The sequence below is a fragment of the Salmo trutta genome, chromosome 31, assembly GCF_901001165.1.
Source record: "Salmo trutta chromosome 31, fSalTru1.1, whole genome shotgun sequence".
Lineage (NCBI taxonomy): Eukaryota > Metazoa > Chordata > Actinopteri > Salmoniformes > Salmonidae > Salmo > Salmo trutta.
In genome coordinates this window covers 618393-636507 of record NC_042987.1, presented here as the reverse complement: position 1 = coordinate 636507, position 18115 = coordinate 618393, and the positions used below count along the sequence as shown (strand labels likewise).

General features: G+C 43.0%; 1 long non-coding RNA gene across 1 annotated transcript; it reads left to right on the top strand.

Moving 5' to 3' along the window:
- The first annotated feature begins 1767 nt into the window (after positions 1-1767).
- LOC115169287 (uncharacterized) lies at positions 1768-14505 on the top strand. Its single transcript, XR_003870836.1, has 4 exons — positions 1768-2258; positions 12671-12751; positions 13287-13418; positions 13505-14505. It is a non-coding gene; the product is annotated as an uncharacterized LOC115169287 (long non-coding RNA).
- The last annotated feature ends 3610 nt before the right edge of the window (positions 14506-18115 follow it).

Here is an 18115-nt window from a genome sequence, read left to right as displayed (position 1 = left end):
TATACCTGAGAAGACTTGAGGCTGTAATCTCTGCCAAAGGTGCTTCAACAAAGTACTGAGTAAAGGTTCTGAATACTTATGTAAATGTGATATTTCCATTTTTATTTGTAATAAATGTGCAAAAATGTCTAAAACAGTTTTTTCTTTCTCCTTATTGTGTGTGGATTGATGAGGGGAAAAAACAAGTTAATACATTTTAGAATAAGGCTGTAACGTAACAAAATGCGGAAAAAGTCAAGGGGTCTGAATACTTTCCGAATGCATTGTATATGTGAGGATGGGAAGGAGAGTGGGGGCTGTCATGATGGGTCTACTCTGTCCAATCTTCACAGTTCCCAACCTTCCCCTGGTGGAACAAAAACTAAACAGTGATGTCCCCCAGAGGCTCCCCCGGCCCCTGGCTGCATCCCGTAAGGCAACCTATTCCCTACATTGTGCACTACAGGGCCCAGGTCAAAAGTAGTGATCTATGGGGAATAGGGTGCTATTTGGGACTCAGTCTTTGTTGAAGCAGCAGTTAGGTGAGAAACTCCCATCCCTGTGTTAACAGTCCACCCAACATCCATGGACAATGGGAATGAAGGACGCAGTCTGTCCGGAGGCACTCCACCGACGGAGATCTACATATAGAACATGGGAAGGGAACAGGGGTGCAGCAGAGGTGAGAGACAAATACCCTTTCACACGAAGCTGCCTGACAGGAACAACAATAAAGTTCACAGAGTGATTCATCCGAGGGCTCTGTCAGGGCGCCACGACGATCCGCACTGCCCCGTCAGGAAGAGGTGATGCCATCCTCTCTCTCCACTCAGTCCTAGTGTGACGTCCTCTTCCACCTCGCTGGCTTCCCCTTTGGACTGCCCGGGGTCCCATAGTGTCTCGTTCTCAAGAAAGATTCCTTCCTGCTGCCCCTTTCTAGTGTTTCTAAAAACAACATTGTTGTTTTGAATCTTGGCTGATGGATACTGGGGCTTTGTTGGGTTAATGGACACACTCATTTACTATGGAGGTTTGTGTGTGTGTGTGTGTGTGTGTGTGTGGGGGGGGGCTGTGTGTGAGCGTGCGTCCTTCCTTGCGTGTGTGCGTGATTGTATGCGTGTGGACCCGAGCCAGTTCCAGGAGAACTAATTCAATGTACGTATTCGTCCAGTCTGGGACTAGAACCTAAATATGCTATGACAGCGTCTCTGCTTAAGTGATAATGCCAGAGAATCCAGTGTTTGGAGGATATATTGGCACGTGTGTTGTTAGTATTGACAAACCGTGCCAATAATGTATTTCCTCCAAACACCAGCTTTGGGGCATTATCACTTTTTATACAAGGGTTAACAACATATTAAAATAATGATTGACATATTTTCATAAAAAACGTTATTTTGCTGAATTTATTCATACTATTTCCTCCTTCCACAATATTCCAGACACAAATCTTGTGTTGCTACCCAAGCCGGCTGGTCATTCATTCTATCAATTCTGTATCTATGAACGCGACCCAGTCGTTCGTTCTAAATGTTCCATTGGCATACTGGCTGGCAACGATCGTATCCCTTGCTTGCTAGCTAGCCAATTATGGCTAACTTACAGTCACGTCAAAAAGTGCAGCCAGAATAACAGCAAAGTACCTGCACTTGCAATGGTTTAAGCTATTTTCTAGTGACATTTATTTGGATACACACATAACAATGAGAAAATGAAGCGAAATTTCGCCTGGCATAGAACATTTGCTCACTCGTCAGGATACTGTTGTTCAGAGGAGCTAGCCAACAACACAGCTAACACAATCACGTCATACTGAAGCTGGAAGACAGCAAACTAGCTACACTTCTTTTTGTTTTACCTTTTTTCGATTTAAATTTCTTTATATATATTCATAACAATGATGCCAGCTGATTCATGGTTTCAACTGGCTGAGAAACGCTGCCAACCCGGATGTAATATAATTCTGGTTTTGTGGCGCTAGTCTGATTTCCCCATGGGAAAACTATAAACAGGAAGACGTGCATATTTCTTCGCCAGCACCAGTCACTGAGCTAGCAAGCTGAAGTTAGCTAGTGAGTCACAGAAAAGTACGTTTAGCCTGTTAATTATTTCAACCCGATTTGATTTATTGTACTAAGTCAGCACGGCTTCTGTTATTTTTGAAGTCAACATTCTTGCTGGATAGATACTTTTATAGCTAACATGCTAGCTAGCTAATGCTAACGATGCTAGATGACCTATGTGGATGCCTCCATCTAGTTCCCAAGAGAAGCAGACCGGTAAATCAAATTTGCTTTCGAACTTTGTAATTATCTGTAAAGTTGTTTTACATGAACTCATACTAGCTAGATATATATATGTGTGCACGTACAGTTGAAGTCGGAAGTTTACATACCTTAGCCAAATACATTTAAACACATTTTTTTCACAATTCCTGAAATTTAATCATAGTAAAAATTCCCTGTCTTAGGTCAGTTAGGATCACCACTTTATTTTAAGAATGTGAAATGTCAGAATAATAGTAGAGAATTATTTATTTCAGCTTTTATTTCGTTCATCACATTCCCAGTGGGTCAGAAGTTTACATACACTCAATTAGTATTTGGTAGCATTGCCTTTAAATTGTTGAACTTGGGTCAAACGTTTCGGGTAACCTTCCACAAGCGTCCCACAATAAGTTGGGTAACTTTTGGCCCATTCCTCCTGACAGAGCTAGTGTAACTGAGTTAGGTTTGTAGGCCTCCTTGCTCACACATGCTTTTTCAGTTCTGCCCAAAAATGGTTTATGGGGTTGAGGTCAGGGCTTTGTGATGGCCACTCCAATAGCTTGACTTTGTTGTCCTTAAGCCATTTTGCCACAACTTTGGAAGTATGCTTGGGGTCATTGTCCATTTGGAAGACCCATTTGCCACCAAGCTTTAACTTCCTGACTGATGTCTTGAGATGTTGCTTCAATATATCCACATAATTTTCCTCCTTATGATGCCATCTATTTTGTGAATTCCACCAGTCCATCCTGCAGCAAAGCACCCCCACAACATGATGCTTCCACCCCGTGCATCACGGTTGGGATGATGTTCTTCGGCTCATGTATCCGATGTGAAATGGCTAGCTAGTTACCGGGGTGCGCGCTAGTAGCATTTCAATTGGTGACGTCACTCGCTCTGAGACCTTGAAGTAGTTGTACCCCTTGCTCTGCAAGGGCTGTGGTTTTTGTGGAGCGATGGGTAACAATGCTTCGAGGGTGGCTGTTGTCGATGTGTGCAGAGGGTCCCTGGTTCGAGCCCAGGTAGGGGCGAGGAGAGGGACGGAAGCTATACTGTTACACTCGCAAGCCTCTCCCTTTTTCCTCCAAACACAACAATGGTCGTTATGGCCAAACAGTTCTATTTTTGTTTCATCATTTCTCCAAAAAGTATGATCTTTGTCCCCATGTGCAGTTGCAAACCGTAGTCTGGCTTGTTTATGGCGGTTTTGGAGCAGTGGCTTCTTCCTTGCTGAGCGGCCTTTTAGGTTATATCGATATAGGACTCGTTTTACTGTGGATATAGAGACTTTGGTACCTGTTTCCTCCAGCATCTTCACAAAGTCTTTTGCTGTTGTTCTAGGATTGATTTGCACTTTTCGCACTAAATTACATTCATCTCTAGGAGACAGAACGCGTCTCCTTCGTGAGTGGTATGACGGCTGTGTGGTCCCATGGTGTTTATACTTGCATACTATTGATTGTACAGATGAACGTGGTACCTTCAGGCCTTTGGAAATTGCTCCCAAGGATGAACCAGACTTGTGGAGGTCTACAATTATTTTTCTGAGGTCTTGGCTGATTTCTTTTGATTTTCCCATAATGTCAAGCAAAGAGGCACTGAGTTTGAAGGTAGGCCTTGAAATACATCCACAGGTACACCTTCAATTGACTAGATTATGTCAATTAGCCTATCAGAAGCTTCTAAAGCCATGACATAATTTTCTGGACTTTTGCCAGCTGTTTAAAGGCACAGTCAACTTAGTGTATGTAAACTTCTGACCCACTGGAATTGTGATACAGTGAATTATAAGTGAAATAATCTGTCAGTACACAATTTTTGGAAAAATTAGTTGTCATGCACAAAGTAGATGTCCTAACCGACTTGCCAAAACTATAGTTTGTTAACAAGACATTTGTAGAGTGGTTGAAAAACAAGTTTTAATGACTCCAACCTAAGTGTATGTAATCTTCCGACTTCAACTGTATGTATGTGTTAGGCTACAGTACACTACAGTGTTAGGCTACAGTACACTACAGTACCGTTAGTATTACTGAATCAAATCAAATCAAATCAAATTTATTTATATAGCCCTTCGTACATCAGCTGAAATCTCAGCCCCCACACCACTAGAGGGATATCTACAACCACCAACTTACCGTCCGAAGACAAGGCCGAGTATAGCCCACAAAGATCTCCGCCACGGCACAACCCAAGGGGGGGGGGCGCCAACCCAGACAGGAAGACCACGTCAGTGGCTCAACCTACTCAAGTGACGCACCCCTCCCATGGACGGCATGGAAGAACACCAGTAAGTCAGTGACTCAGCCCCTGTAAAAGGGTTAGAGGCAGAGAATCCCAGTGGGAAGAGGGGAACCGACAAGGCAGAGACAGCAAGGGCGGTTCGTTGCTCCAGCCTTTCCGTTCACCTTCACACTCCTGGGCCAGACTATACTTAATCATAGGACCTACTGAAGAGATAAGTCTTCAGTAAAGACTTAAAGGTTGAGACTGAGTCTGCGTCTCTCACATGGGTAGGCAGACCATTCCATAAAAATGGAGCTCTATAGGAGAAAGCCCTACCTCCAGCCGTTTGCTTAGAAATTCTAGGGACAATTAGGAGGCCTGCGTCTTGTGACCGTAGCGTACGTGTAGGTATGTACGGCAGGACCAAATCGGAAAGATAGGTAGGAGCAAGCCCATGTAATGCTTTGTAGGTTAGCAGTAAAACCTTGAAATCAGCCCTTGCCTTAACAGGAAGCCAGTGTAGGGAGGCTAGCACTGGAGTAATATGATCAAATTTTTTGGTTCTAGTCAGGATTCTAGCAGCCGTATTTAGCGCTAACTGAAGTTTGTTTAGTGCTTTATCCGGGTAGCCGGAAAGTAGAGCATTGAATGACAACAATATAGCCTTGTCACTACTAACGTTGGTTGATATGGGGTGCAGTAGGCTACAGTACAACATTACTAAATGATAACAACGTAGCCTTGTCACTAGCTAGTAGTTGGTTGATGGGGTGTGATACAGTAGGCCATAATACAGCAACAATAGGCTTCCTATTGTTCTGTTATTCATTGGGTTTATGGTTAAATTAGTTAATATTATAGAAAGATCACACATTCATGCAGCTGTTGTTGTGTCTCATTGTCTTTATCTATACCATAGCTTCTGCTATGGATATGCCTTTTACTTGAGAGCCCTTCCTCTTTGCCAGGTCTCCCTTTACAAAATTTTATTTTTGACCTGGTAAAATAAGCTAACGGTTGTGTGCACTCTCACCAGATAGAATTGTGTAGTTCGGGGGCAGATTTTCAAAAGAAAATAGACATATACAGTATATCATCAGCAATCAGCACTCTTTTGGTTGGGCTTTTGGCTGTACTTAAAAAAATAAACAGAACTTGCCTTGACAAAATTTACATTATTGTTTTGTTTTCATGCAGAAGCCTTCATGCAGAAGCCTCTCCAGAGAGAGGAGTTATCATTTGAGTTCCCATTCAGGACAGGCTTCTGCATGAAAACAAAACAATAATGTAAATTTGGTCAAGGCAAAGGCAAGTTCTGTTTATTTTTTTAAGTATGGTTAATAACAACAACTGTTCCAAGATGGCGTAGCAGTTCAGACGTCCTTTGTTCTCCTCTTGTCGTGTCCCGTGTGTGTATATATATGTGTGTGTGTGTGTATATATGTATGTGTGTATATATATATATATATATATATATATATATATATATATATATATATATATATATATATATATATATATATATATTTACATATTTTCTTCGCATATCTTTTTACATATTTTTTTCTAAAAACTCAACCTCAAAACAAATCAAAATCAAATCAAATGTATTTATATAGCCCTTCGTACATCAGCTGAAATCTCAAAGTGCTGTACAGAAACCCAGCCTAAAACCCCAAACAGCAAGCAATGCATGTGAAAGAAGCACGGTGGCTGGGAAAAACTCCCTAGGAAAAACTCCCTAGAAACGCCAAAAACCTAGGAAGAAACCTAGAGAGGAACCAGGCTATGAGGGGTGGCCAGTCCTCTTCTGGCTGTGCCGGGTGGATATTATAACAGAACATGGTCAAGATGTTAAAATGTTCATAAATGACCAGCATGGTCAAATAATAATAATCATAGTAGTTGTCGAGGGTGCAACAAGCACGTCCGGTGAACAGGTCAGGGTTCCATAGCCGCAGGCAGAACAGTTGAAACTGGAGCAGCAGCACGGCCAGGTGGACTGGGTACAGCAAGGAGTCATCATGCCAGGTAGTCCTGAGGCATGGTCCTAGGGCTCAGGTCCTCCGAGAGAAAGAAAGAGAGAAAGAGAGAATTAGAGAGAGCATATATAAATTCACACAGGACACCGGATAAGACAAGGGAAATACTCCAGATGTAACAGACTGACCCTAGCCCCCCGACACATAAACTACTGCAGCATAAATACTGGAGGCTGAGACAGGAGGGATCAGAAGACACTGTGGCCCCATCCGATGATACCCCCGGACAGGGCCAAACAGGCAGGATATAACCCCACCCACTTTGCCAAAGCACAGCCCCCACACTACTAGAGGGATGTATAGCCGAGTATAGCCCACAAAAACTCTCCTGCAACCCGCCTCACCAATGAAAAAAAAAAAAAAAAGTATTATTTACCTAATCTGAAATCCACAACAGAAGCTAGCCAGAGGTTAGCCATTTCACTGGCTAACGTTGGAGTTCAGGCTAGTCACGGTTAGCGGTCCTCAGCTATCCATTAGCTCGAAAAGCTATTGCCAGTTTTTGTACAGCGCGACTCAGACCAGAGCATACAGAACCTATTCTCTCTCCATATCCCTGGATTTCTACCGCAGGCTCTGGACTTTTACACCTGGATCTTGCAGCGAGCTAGCTGCTACCTGAGTGACTATTGGCAAACGTCGGTCCTGGAGCTAACATAAATTATTCTGGATCTAGCCAGCTGAAGAGTTCCATCAGCCACTCCTGGGCTATTCTGGATCTAGCCAGCTGAAGAGTTCCATCAGCCACTCCTGGGCTATTCCGGAGCTAGCCAGCTGAAGAGTTCCTTCAGCCACTCCTGGGCTACAATCACCTATCCGGACCCGTTTTTTTTTGCTGCCGATGCGGAGCCCCATCGGGCCTTCACGACTGGACCACCGACGTTATCTGCCCGAGGGAGTTATCCAACTGGCCCCTCCGTCGCGACGTAACCTGAACGCCCATCTGCGGCCCGCTAATCGTTAGCTATCTTATCGGCTGCTATCTGAATAGGTCTATCGGACAACTTTTTTGGGCCACTTTAACTATTTTGCCAATTGGACTGATTCCCCCTACTTCCTCGGAATCCCTCTAATCTACAGACGGAAACGCACGAGGTGGCTAAAAACAGACCTCCCTCCATCTTCTACCAGCTTGCTACCTATGGCTCGGCTAGCTATCTAATTCTCACTGGACCCTTTGATCACTCGGCTAAGCATGCCTCTCAATGTCAATATGCCTTGTCCATTGCTGTTCTGGTTAGTGTTTATTGGCTTATTTCACTGTAGAGCCTCTAGCCCTGCTCATTATACCTTATCCAACCTCTCAGTTCCTCCACCCACACATGCTATGACATCTTCTGGTTTCAATTATGTTTCTAGAGACAATATCTCTCTCATCATCACTCAATGCCTAGGTTTACCTCCACTGTATTCACATCCTACCATACCTTTGTCTGTACATTATACCTTGAAGCTATTTTATCGCCCCCAGAAACCTGCTCCCTTTTCTCTCTATTCCGGACGTCACAGACGACCAATTCTTATAGCTTTTATCCGTACCCTTATCCTCATCCTTCTCTGGTCCTCTGGTGATGTTGAGGTGAATCCAGGCCCTGTAGTGCCTAGCTCCACTCCTACTCCCCAGGTGCTCTCTTTTGATGACTTCTGTAACCATAATAGCCTTGGTTTCATGCATGTTAACATTAGAAGCCTCCTCCCTAAGTTTGTTTTATTCACTGCTTTAGCACACTCTGCCAACCCGGATGTCCTAGCCGTGTCTGAATCCTGGCTTAGGAAGTCCACCAAAAACTCTGAAATCTTCATCCCTAACTACGTTTTCAGACAAGATAGAACGGCCAAAGGGGGCTGTGTTGCAATCTACTGCAGAGAGAGCCTGCAGAGTTCTGTCCTTCTATCCAGGTCTGTAGCCAAACAATTTGAACTTCTACTTTTAAAAATCCATCTCTCTAAAATAAGTCTCTTACCGTTGCCGCCTGCTATAGACCACCCTCGGCCCCCAGCTGTGCTCTGGACACCATATGTGAACTGATTGCCCCCCATCTATCTTCAGAGCTCGTGCTACTAGGTGACCTAAACTGGGACATGCTTAACACCCCAGCCATCCTACAATCCAAGCTTGATGCCCTCAATCTCACACAAATGATTAATGAACCCACCACCCCAAAGCCGTAAACACTGGCACCCTCATAGTTATTATCCTAACAAACTTGCCCTCTAAATACACCTCTGCTGTTTTCAACCAAGATCTCAGTGATCACTGCCTCATTGCCTGCATCTGTAATGGGTCAGCGGTCAAACGACCTCCACTCATCACTGTCAAACGCTCCCTGAAACATTTCAGCGAGCAAGCCTTTCTAATCGACCTGGCCCTGGTATCCTGGAAGGATATTGACCTCATCCCGTCAGTAGAGGATGCCTGGTTATTTTTTTTAAATGCCTTCCTCACCATCTTAAATAAGCATGCCCCATTCAAGAAATTTAGAACCAGGAACAGATATAGCCCTTGGTTCTCCCCAGACCTGACTGCCCTTAACCAACACAAAAACATCCTGTGGCGTTCTGCATTAGCATCGAATAGCCCCCGTGATATGCAACTTTTCAGGGAAGTTAGAAACCAATATACACAGGCAGTTAGAAAAGCCAAGGCTAGCTTTTTCAAGCAGAAATTTGCTTCCTGCAACACAAATTCAAAAAAGTTCTGGGACATTGTAAAGTCCACGGAGAATAAGAACACCTCCTCCCAACTGCCCACTGCACTGAGGATAGGAAACTGTCACCACCGATAAACCCACTATAATTGAGAATTTCAATAAGCATTTTTCTACGGCCATGCTTTCCACCTGGCTACCCCTACTGCAGTCAACAGCACTGCACCCCCCACAGCTACTCGCCCAAGCCTTCCCCATTTCTCCTTCTGCCAAATCCATTCAGCTGATGTTCTGAAAGAGCTGCAAAATCTGGACCCCTACAAATCAGCCGGGCTAGACAATCTGGACCCTTTCTTTCTAAAATTATCTGCCGAAATTATTGCAACCCCTATTACTAGCCTGTTCAACCTCTTTCGTGTTGTCTGAGATTCCCATAGATTGGAAAGCAGCTGCTGTCATCCCCCTCTTCAAAGGAAGGGACACTCTTGGCCCAAATTGCTACAGACCTATAGCCATCCTACCCTGCCTTTCTAAGGTCTTCGAAAGCCAAGTCAACAAACAGATTACTGACCATTTCGAATCCCACCGCATCTTCTCCGCTATGCAATCTGGTTTCAGAGCTGGTCATGGGTGCACGTCAGCCACGCTCAAGGTCCTAAACGATATCATAACCGCCATCGATAAGAGACAATACTGTGCTGCCGTATTCATTGACCTGGCCAAAGCTTTCGACTCTGTCAATCACCACATCCTCATCGGCAGACTCAATAGCCTTGGTTTCTCAAATGATTGCATCGCCTGGTTCACCAACTACTACTCTGATAGAGTTCAGTGTGTCAAATCGGAGGGCCTGTTGTCCGGACCTCTGGCAGTCTCTATGGGGGTGCCACAGGGTTAAATTCTTGGGCCAACTCTTTTCTCTGTATACATCAATGATGTCGCTCTTGCTGCTGGTGAGTCTCTGATCCACCTCTACGCAGACGACACCATTCTGTATACTTCTGGCCCTTCTTTGGACACTGTGTTAACAACTCTCCAGACGAGCTTCAATGCCATACAACTCTCCTTCCGTGGCCTCCAACTGCTCCTAAATACAAGTAAAACTAAATGCATGCTCTTCAACCGATCGCTGCCTGCACCTGCTGGCCTGTCCAGCATCACTACTCTGGACGGTTCTGACTTAGAATATGTGGACAACTACAAATACCGAGGAGTCTAGTTAGACTGTAAACTCTCCTTCCAGACTCACATCAAACATCTCCAATCCAAAGTTAAATCTAGAATTGGCTTCCTATTTCGCAACAAAGCCTCCTTCACTCATGCTGCCAAACATACCCTCGTAAAACTGACCATCCTACCGATCCTCGACTTCAGCGATGTAATTTACAAAATAGCGTCCAATACCCTACTCAACAAATTGGATGCAGTCTATCACAGTGCCATTCGTTTTGTCACCAAAGCCCCATATACTACCCACCACTGCGACCTTGTACACTCTTGTTGGCTGGCCTTCGCTTCATAATCGTCGCCAAACCCACTGGCTCCTGGTCATCTACAAGACCCTGCTAGGTAAAGTCCCCCCATATCTCTGCTCGCTGGTCACCATAGCAGCACCCACCTGTAGCACGCGCTCCAGCAGGTATATCTCTCTGGTCACCCCCAAAGCCAATTCCTCCTTTGGCCATCTCTCCTTCCAGTTTTCTGCTGCCAATGACTGGAACGAACTACACAAATCTCTGAAACTGGAAACACATCTCCCTCACTAGCTTTAAGCACCAGCTGTCAGAGCAGCTCACAGATCACTGCACCTGTACATAGCCCATCTATAATTTAGCCCAAACAACTACCTCTTCCCCTACTGTATTTATTTATTTTATTTATTTTGCTCCTTTGCACCCCATTATTTATTTTCTACTTTGCACTTTCTTCTACTACAAATCTACCATTCCAGTGTTTTACTTGCTATATTGTATTTACTTTGCCACCATGGCCTTTTTTGCCTTTACCTCCCTTATCTCACCTCATTTGCTCACATTGTATATAGACTTATTTTTCTACTGTATTATTGATTGTGTGTTTGTTTTACTCCATGTGTAACTCTGTGTTGTTGTATGTTGTCGAACTGCTTTGCTTTATCTTGGCCAGGTCGCAATTATAAATGACAACTTGTTCTCAACTTACCTACCTGGTTAAATAAAGGTGAAATAAAATAAATAAAAATTCTCAATCAGATGAGGTACACAGCTAACCCAAATTTAAGTTCATTCGTTCATAAATGTGGACACTAATTATAGTTAATATTCCAATTCTCTAGGCCCTTCATTCCCAAACCTGAAACCCCTGTCCACCGCAGGAAAGACCAGGAAAAAGTGTTGGCTTAAGGTACAACTTCCTATTGAGGAAATGTAAGATGACTCAATGTCATATTTAGAGTTACTGACATGAATAGAAGCATATACAAGCGATCTTTCGAATGTATTTCATAAAGCCCCTTTTACATCAGCAGTTGTCACAAAGGGCTTATACAGATACCTAGCCTAAAACCCCAAATAGCAAGCAATACTGATGTAGAAGCACAGTGGCTATGAATAACTCCCCTAGAAAGGCAGGAACCTAGGAAGAAACCTAGAGAGGAACCAGGCTCTGAGGGGTGGCCAGTCCTCTTCTGGCTGTGATGGTGGAGATTATAAAATAGTGCAGCCATTTAATAATCACAGTGGTTATAGATTATGAAATAGTTCAGCACCTCAGGAGTAAATGCCAGTTGGCTCTTCATAGCTGAGCAATTAGAGGTTGAGACAGCAGGTCTAGTAGAGAGAGACCGGATCAAACAGCAGGTCTGGGACAAGGTAGCACTTCCGGTGAGTCCTGATCGGGTCAGGGTTCCATAGCCGCAGACAGAAACAGCAGAAACTGAATCTGCAGCACGACCAGGTGGACTGGGGACAGGGATAGCCAGGAGTCATTAGGCCAGGTAGTCCTGGTTCTAGGGCTCAGGTCCTGCATCCTTTATTTAATTTGTGTAGACTAAGCCCAAGAGGTTTTATAACTTCACATGATTTAGTGTACTTGTCAATCCAGATCTGAATCTAATCACTGAATGTCCTACTACAAGGATGTGATCAGGTTGACTCACTTCTGAGTCACAATAACACAGATCACACGCACCACAGATTGCGAGGGCAAGTACAATGAGAAGTCGGGAAAATGAAGTCTGCTGTGTGGTTGCCCCACACACAAACACTTAATTTAGGTTAGTTAATGCTTTGTCATTAAAATATTATAGTGTCGATCTTTCAGATCTGCCAACCAGGCACAGTGGGTGACAGGTAACTGTGTTTCCACCAAGCTTTTCCATTCCTGGAGTGGCACGCTGGAACTTCCAGAGGCTTGTAGACCTGAAGCAGTGTGATGTGGTCCAAGTAATTATTACACACACGTATACTCACTCACTCTGTTATGTTGTATCATTATTTTCACTTAAGAAAATTGTTCCTCTCTCTTTTAGATTTATTAGCACAACCACAGTCCTCACAGCTGCAGTCGTCTGCCCCTTCACCTGCTACATCGGCCATGACAGGTGATACAGGTAATTATCACATCCATGTATACACACATGCATACTCTCCCTCACATACTCTCCGACATCCGCATAGCGGTGGAACTGTCTTAGAGCTGTCAAATTCAAAAGCGGCTCCTGGCATTATACCTAAAGCGGGCATTGCCATTGGCTGCATGGAGTCGTATTAACAGAAATCTCATGCAGCCCTGTTTACAAGTTAGAATACTGAAATTTGAGATGTAATCTACACCTCGATTAGGCTGATAGAAATCCTCATCATTTAGTTTAATGAGCGTCATTAATTCTATGTAACATACAAATTCAGAACGAGGAAGTGTAACGTCACGAAACTACATCCGTCCTACTCACAACAAGAGCAGCTGCTTCGTGGTTTGACAGATCCAACGCAGTTACACCTCAGACACCACCAAAACATCAGCTATGTGGGTGTCGGGTATCGCCGGTTAACACTTGATCTGATCGAATCTAGGCCTTACACTATTTCTGTCTGTTTAGTTGTATGATTACTGTCAGTTAATAAAATTGTGCCTCTCTCTTTTAGATCTGCCACCCCCAGCATTTCAGCTGCAGTCACAGTAGTCCTCTGCTGTGGTATTTCATTTACCGGCTGCACCAGTTCTTACTACACTGGCTGCGAAGGGAGAAACTTTTGAGGATTCCCAGATGGATATAGGTCATTCAGAATTATATTACACATACATGCGCACACTCACACCAACAACTGTTTACTTACTGTCACTTTGTGCATCTCTCTTTCAGATCTGTCATGCACTCCACCACTGCCCCTGACAGCCTCACCCAGAAGTGCATACATCACGATTGACAAAGCAGAGATAGGTGGCTGACAAGGAAATATAAAACAACGTCCACACACTCTCTCTGTCCCACACACATTATCCCCAAAGTAAATACATTGTAATTACTTAATTATTTTATTTTAGGATTGGAGATATCTACGCCTACATATTCATTATCAATATCTACATAATTACTCTAAGTATCTTTCCAATCAGTGTGATTGATAATATTGTAAGAGTATTGGTTAATTTGTAGTTTGAGAAAATTCGGTGAGCTTTTTTTTCTGAGTTGAAAAACATTCCTCTCTCGCTCTCACACACACACTAGACCCAATGTAAATACATTTTATGTATGCTCCATTTATTTGAGGATTGTGTGTAATGAAGTACATTCTCAGTTAAAGCAACAGTTATTTTTATTAGATATTTGAATGACAAAAAGGAAGTCGGCACACTCTGGGAGTGTGTGCCGGTTTTGTCATCTCGAGCTGAAACAGGGCCCCAACAGCCCTCAGATATGTACAGTGTTCCCAGGAGTGGCAAATATGTTTATTGTCCTGCAAAAGTATTTTTAATGTACCAAGGGCTACCCATCCACATTGTTCAGGTTAAACTGACGTTTGTTCTCCACAGTGAATGTATGTAGCGATAAAAATCAGGGTGATTCATCAGGCAACCAAGGCCAAGGAATTGCAAGAGAGATGACCTGGAGGAAGTTCCAGACGTCAGCTTTTTATGTAGCAGAAAAGCACAGATGGGTGGCTAACAAGAACAAATAAAACATGCACGGCCTATAAATACATTAGAATTACTCGTTTATATGCATGCTCCATTTTATTTTAGGATTGGAGATATTTAGGCCTACAGATTGTTATCCATTTCCCACAACAGATGTACAGTTGTGCTTACTCACAGTTGGTGGAGAGTGCATGTTTAGGAGAGATGGTGGCTGACAAGAAAAAATAAAATGCAACATGCGTACACACACACACACACACACACACACACGGTCTCCCACACACAATAGTATGTGAATATGTACAGTGCATTTGGAAATTATTCAGACCCCTTGACTTTTTCCACATTTTATGTTACAGCCTTATTCTAAAATTGATTAAATCGGTTTTTTGCCTTCAATCTACATAATACCCTATGACAAAGCAAAAAAACTTTTTAAGTTTTGAAAATGTATTACAAATAAAAAAGTTAAATCACGTTTACATAAGTATTCAGACCCTTTACTCTGTTGTTGAAGCCCCTTTGGCAGCGATTACAGCCTTAAGTCTTCTTGGGTATGACACTACAAGCTTGGCACACCTGTATTTGGGGAGTTTCTCCCATTCTTCTCTTCAGATCTGTCAGGTTGGATGGGGAGCACACCTATTTTCAGGTCTCTCCAGAGATGTTCTATCGGGTTCAAGTCCAGGCTCTTGCTGGGCAATCAAGGACATGCAGAGACTTGTCCCGTAGCCACTCCTGCATTATCTTGGCTGTGTGTTTAGGGTCGTTGTCCTGTTGGAAGGTGAACCTTCGCCCAAGTCTGAGGTCCTTAGAGCTCTGGAGCAGGTTTTCATCAAGGATCTCTGTACTTTGCTCCGTTCATCTTTCCCTCAATCCTGACTAGTCTCAGATCCTGCCGCTGAAAAACACCACCACCAAGCTTCATCGTAGCGAAAGGGGCATACCTAGTCAGTTGTACAGCTGAATGCATTCAACTGAAATGTGTCTTCCGCATTTAACCCAACCCCTCTGAATCAGAGAGGTGCGGGGGGCTGCTATCCACGTCTTCGTCGCCCGGGGAACAGTGGGTTAACTGCCTTGCTCAGGGGCAGAACAGATGGTGCCATGTTTCCTCCAGACGTGATGCTTGACATTCAGGCCAAAGAGTTCAATCTTGGTTTAATCAGACCAGAGAATCTTGTTTTTCATGGTCTGTGAGTCCTATAGGTGCCTTTTGGCAAACTCCAAGCGGTCTGTCATGTGCCTTTTACTGAGGAGTGGCTTCCGTCTACCCACTCTACGATAAAGGCCTGATTGGTGGAGAGTTGCAGAGATGGTTGTCCTTCTGGAAGGTTCTCCCATCTCCACAGAGTTACTCTGGAGCTCTGTCAGAGGGACCATCGGTTTCTTGGTCACCTCCCTGACCAAGCCCTTCTCACCCGATTGCTCAGTTTGGCTGGGCGGCCAGCTTTATGAAGAGTCTTGGTGGTTCCAAACTTCTTCCAGTTAAGAATGATGGTGGCCACTGTGTTCTTGGGGCCCTTCAATGCAACACATTTTTTGGTACCCTTCCCCAGATCTGTGCCTCGACACAATCCTGTCTCGGCACACTACGGACAATTCCTTCGACCTCTTGGCTTGGTTTTTGCTCTGACATGCACTGTCATCTGTGGGAGCTTATATAGACAGGTGTGTGCCTTTCCAAATTGTGTTCAATCAATTGAATTTACCACAGGTGGACTCCAATCAAGTTGTAGAAAAATCTCATGGATGATGAATGGAAACATGGTGCACCTGAGCTCAATTTTTAGTCTCATAGCAAAGGCTCTGAATACTTATTTAAATAAGGCATCTTTATTTTTTTGTAATAAACTCAAACATTTCTAAAAACCTGTTTTCACTTTGTCATTATGGGGTATTGTGTGTAGATTGAGGACATTTTTTTTACTTAATACATTTTAGAATAAGGGTGTAACTTACCAAAATGTGGAAAAAGTGAAGGGGTCTGAATACTTTCCGAATGCACTGTAAATAAATTGTAATTACTTGTTTATTTTATGTATGTTCCATTTCATTTTATATGTGGATAGTTTGTGGGGAAATTCTGTGTGCTTTTGTCTGAGTTACAAAACATGACTCTCACATACCCACATTAGACCCAATGTAAATAAATAAAATAAACAAGTTATGTATGTTCCATTTTATGAGGAAAATGTAATAATATAATATGCAATAAAGTACATTCACAGTTAAAGCAATGTTTTTGGTTTATTGGATATTTCTCCAAATAAAACGTGTGACCAAAAGGAAGTCGGCAGACCTGCAACACTCGGCGCATGTGCAGGTTGTCATCTGAAGCTGAAAAATAGAGAGATGGAGGGAGGGGAGGAAGAGTGCAGTTCAAAGGTTTATCATTAATAACTGACAGAGTGACCACTAGTTACTGTATTGTGATTGTTTAGTGTTTGACTTACTCATCAAGTAGTGCCCTAAGGTTGGATCGAACCGTGTCTCAAAAGCAGTAGAAAATGTCAAATAAGGTCACCAAAATTTCCTTTAAGGCTGTACAGGTCTGGCTTTTTAGTGCAGGCCGCCTTTAGTCTTGGTGAAATGGAAGAAGAAAGACTAACTATTGAGACCGCGAAGAAAGAAAGAAATTCATTTCACCCTCTATTGCCCTTTCTACCACGATAGACGCTTGTCGTTATTCCAGAAAGCTCACCACATATACTCTGGCATTATGTGGCTGAGCGATGAGGAGAAACAAATGTTTTTTTGTCCATTGTGTATTTCCTTTTGCAGGATTTGTAGATAAAGCCTGCAATAAAAGAAAAAGGGCGACCTATATAATATATATATAACTTCTATATAGCAAATGCCACGTATGTATAGATTGTGAGACAGGCATACACACACTTTAATCTTCTCTTTGTGCCAGACTGGGTTCAAATGCCTTTCCATATATATATATATATCACACATTTTTACTGCTCTAGGATTATAATTATTGCTTGGATAACCTTATTTACTGTTATGTATTGATTTCTTATTCACTGGAAGAATTATCACTGAATTATCATAGTGAATAATTGTAATCCTTGTTTATGTGTCAATTAATGGATTGCCAACTGGCGATTTGACACGAAAATAAAATGTCATTCATTAATTACAGTTTGTCAACAAATTAAGAATTGATATGTTGGATTCATGTCTCCATATAAACCACACATCTTAGGTTGAAGAATAGCACTAAATCAAATTTTGATTTAGTCCTATTAACTTAGATTTATGGTTGCGATGGAGACGCAAATCCAACATATACATTATTAATTTGCAGACAAACTGAAATTAAGGCCAGACTAAGTCAGTGGAACAGATGGAACTATCCAAGCAGAAGATCCAAATATCTTCTTCAAAATGTTGATATTTGGTTGCCTTGACAACCAAACACAATTCAATGTCCAGTTTGTCTTTAGGTTGCCACTAGATAAACTGTCTAAACTAGCTGCAGTGTAAACCATGTAACTAGCTAACGTTAGCTAGATCAACAGGTAGGTCCACCGCAGCATCATAATAACACGAGGCCTATTGCAACCATCGATGGCACTATATTGAGAGCTCGTTAAACCATCAACATGTGCTAAATTCACCCCCACAGCTGATCTCAACTGCAACCATTACTGCTCACCTCTACCGCTCCCTAAAATATGTCGCTTTCGCCTTAGTCAGAGATCCATTTATAATGACGAGATGCTCATGTCTTAGCCGAGCGTGGGAGTCGTCCCAAAGGCAGGAAAGCAGGCGACGAGTTTACGTCTGCATATTAAGCCCATAGAAACGCATTGGGCTTATT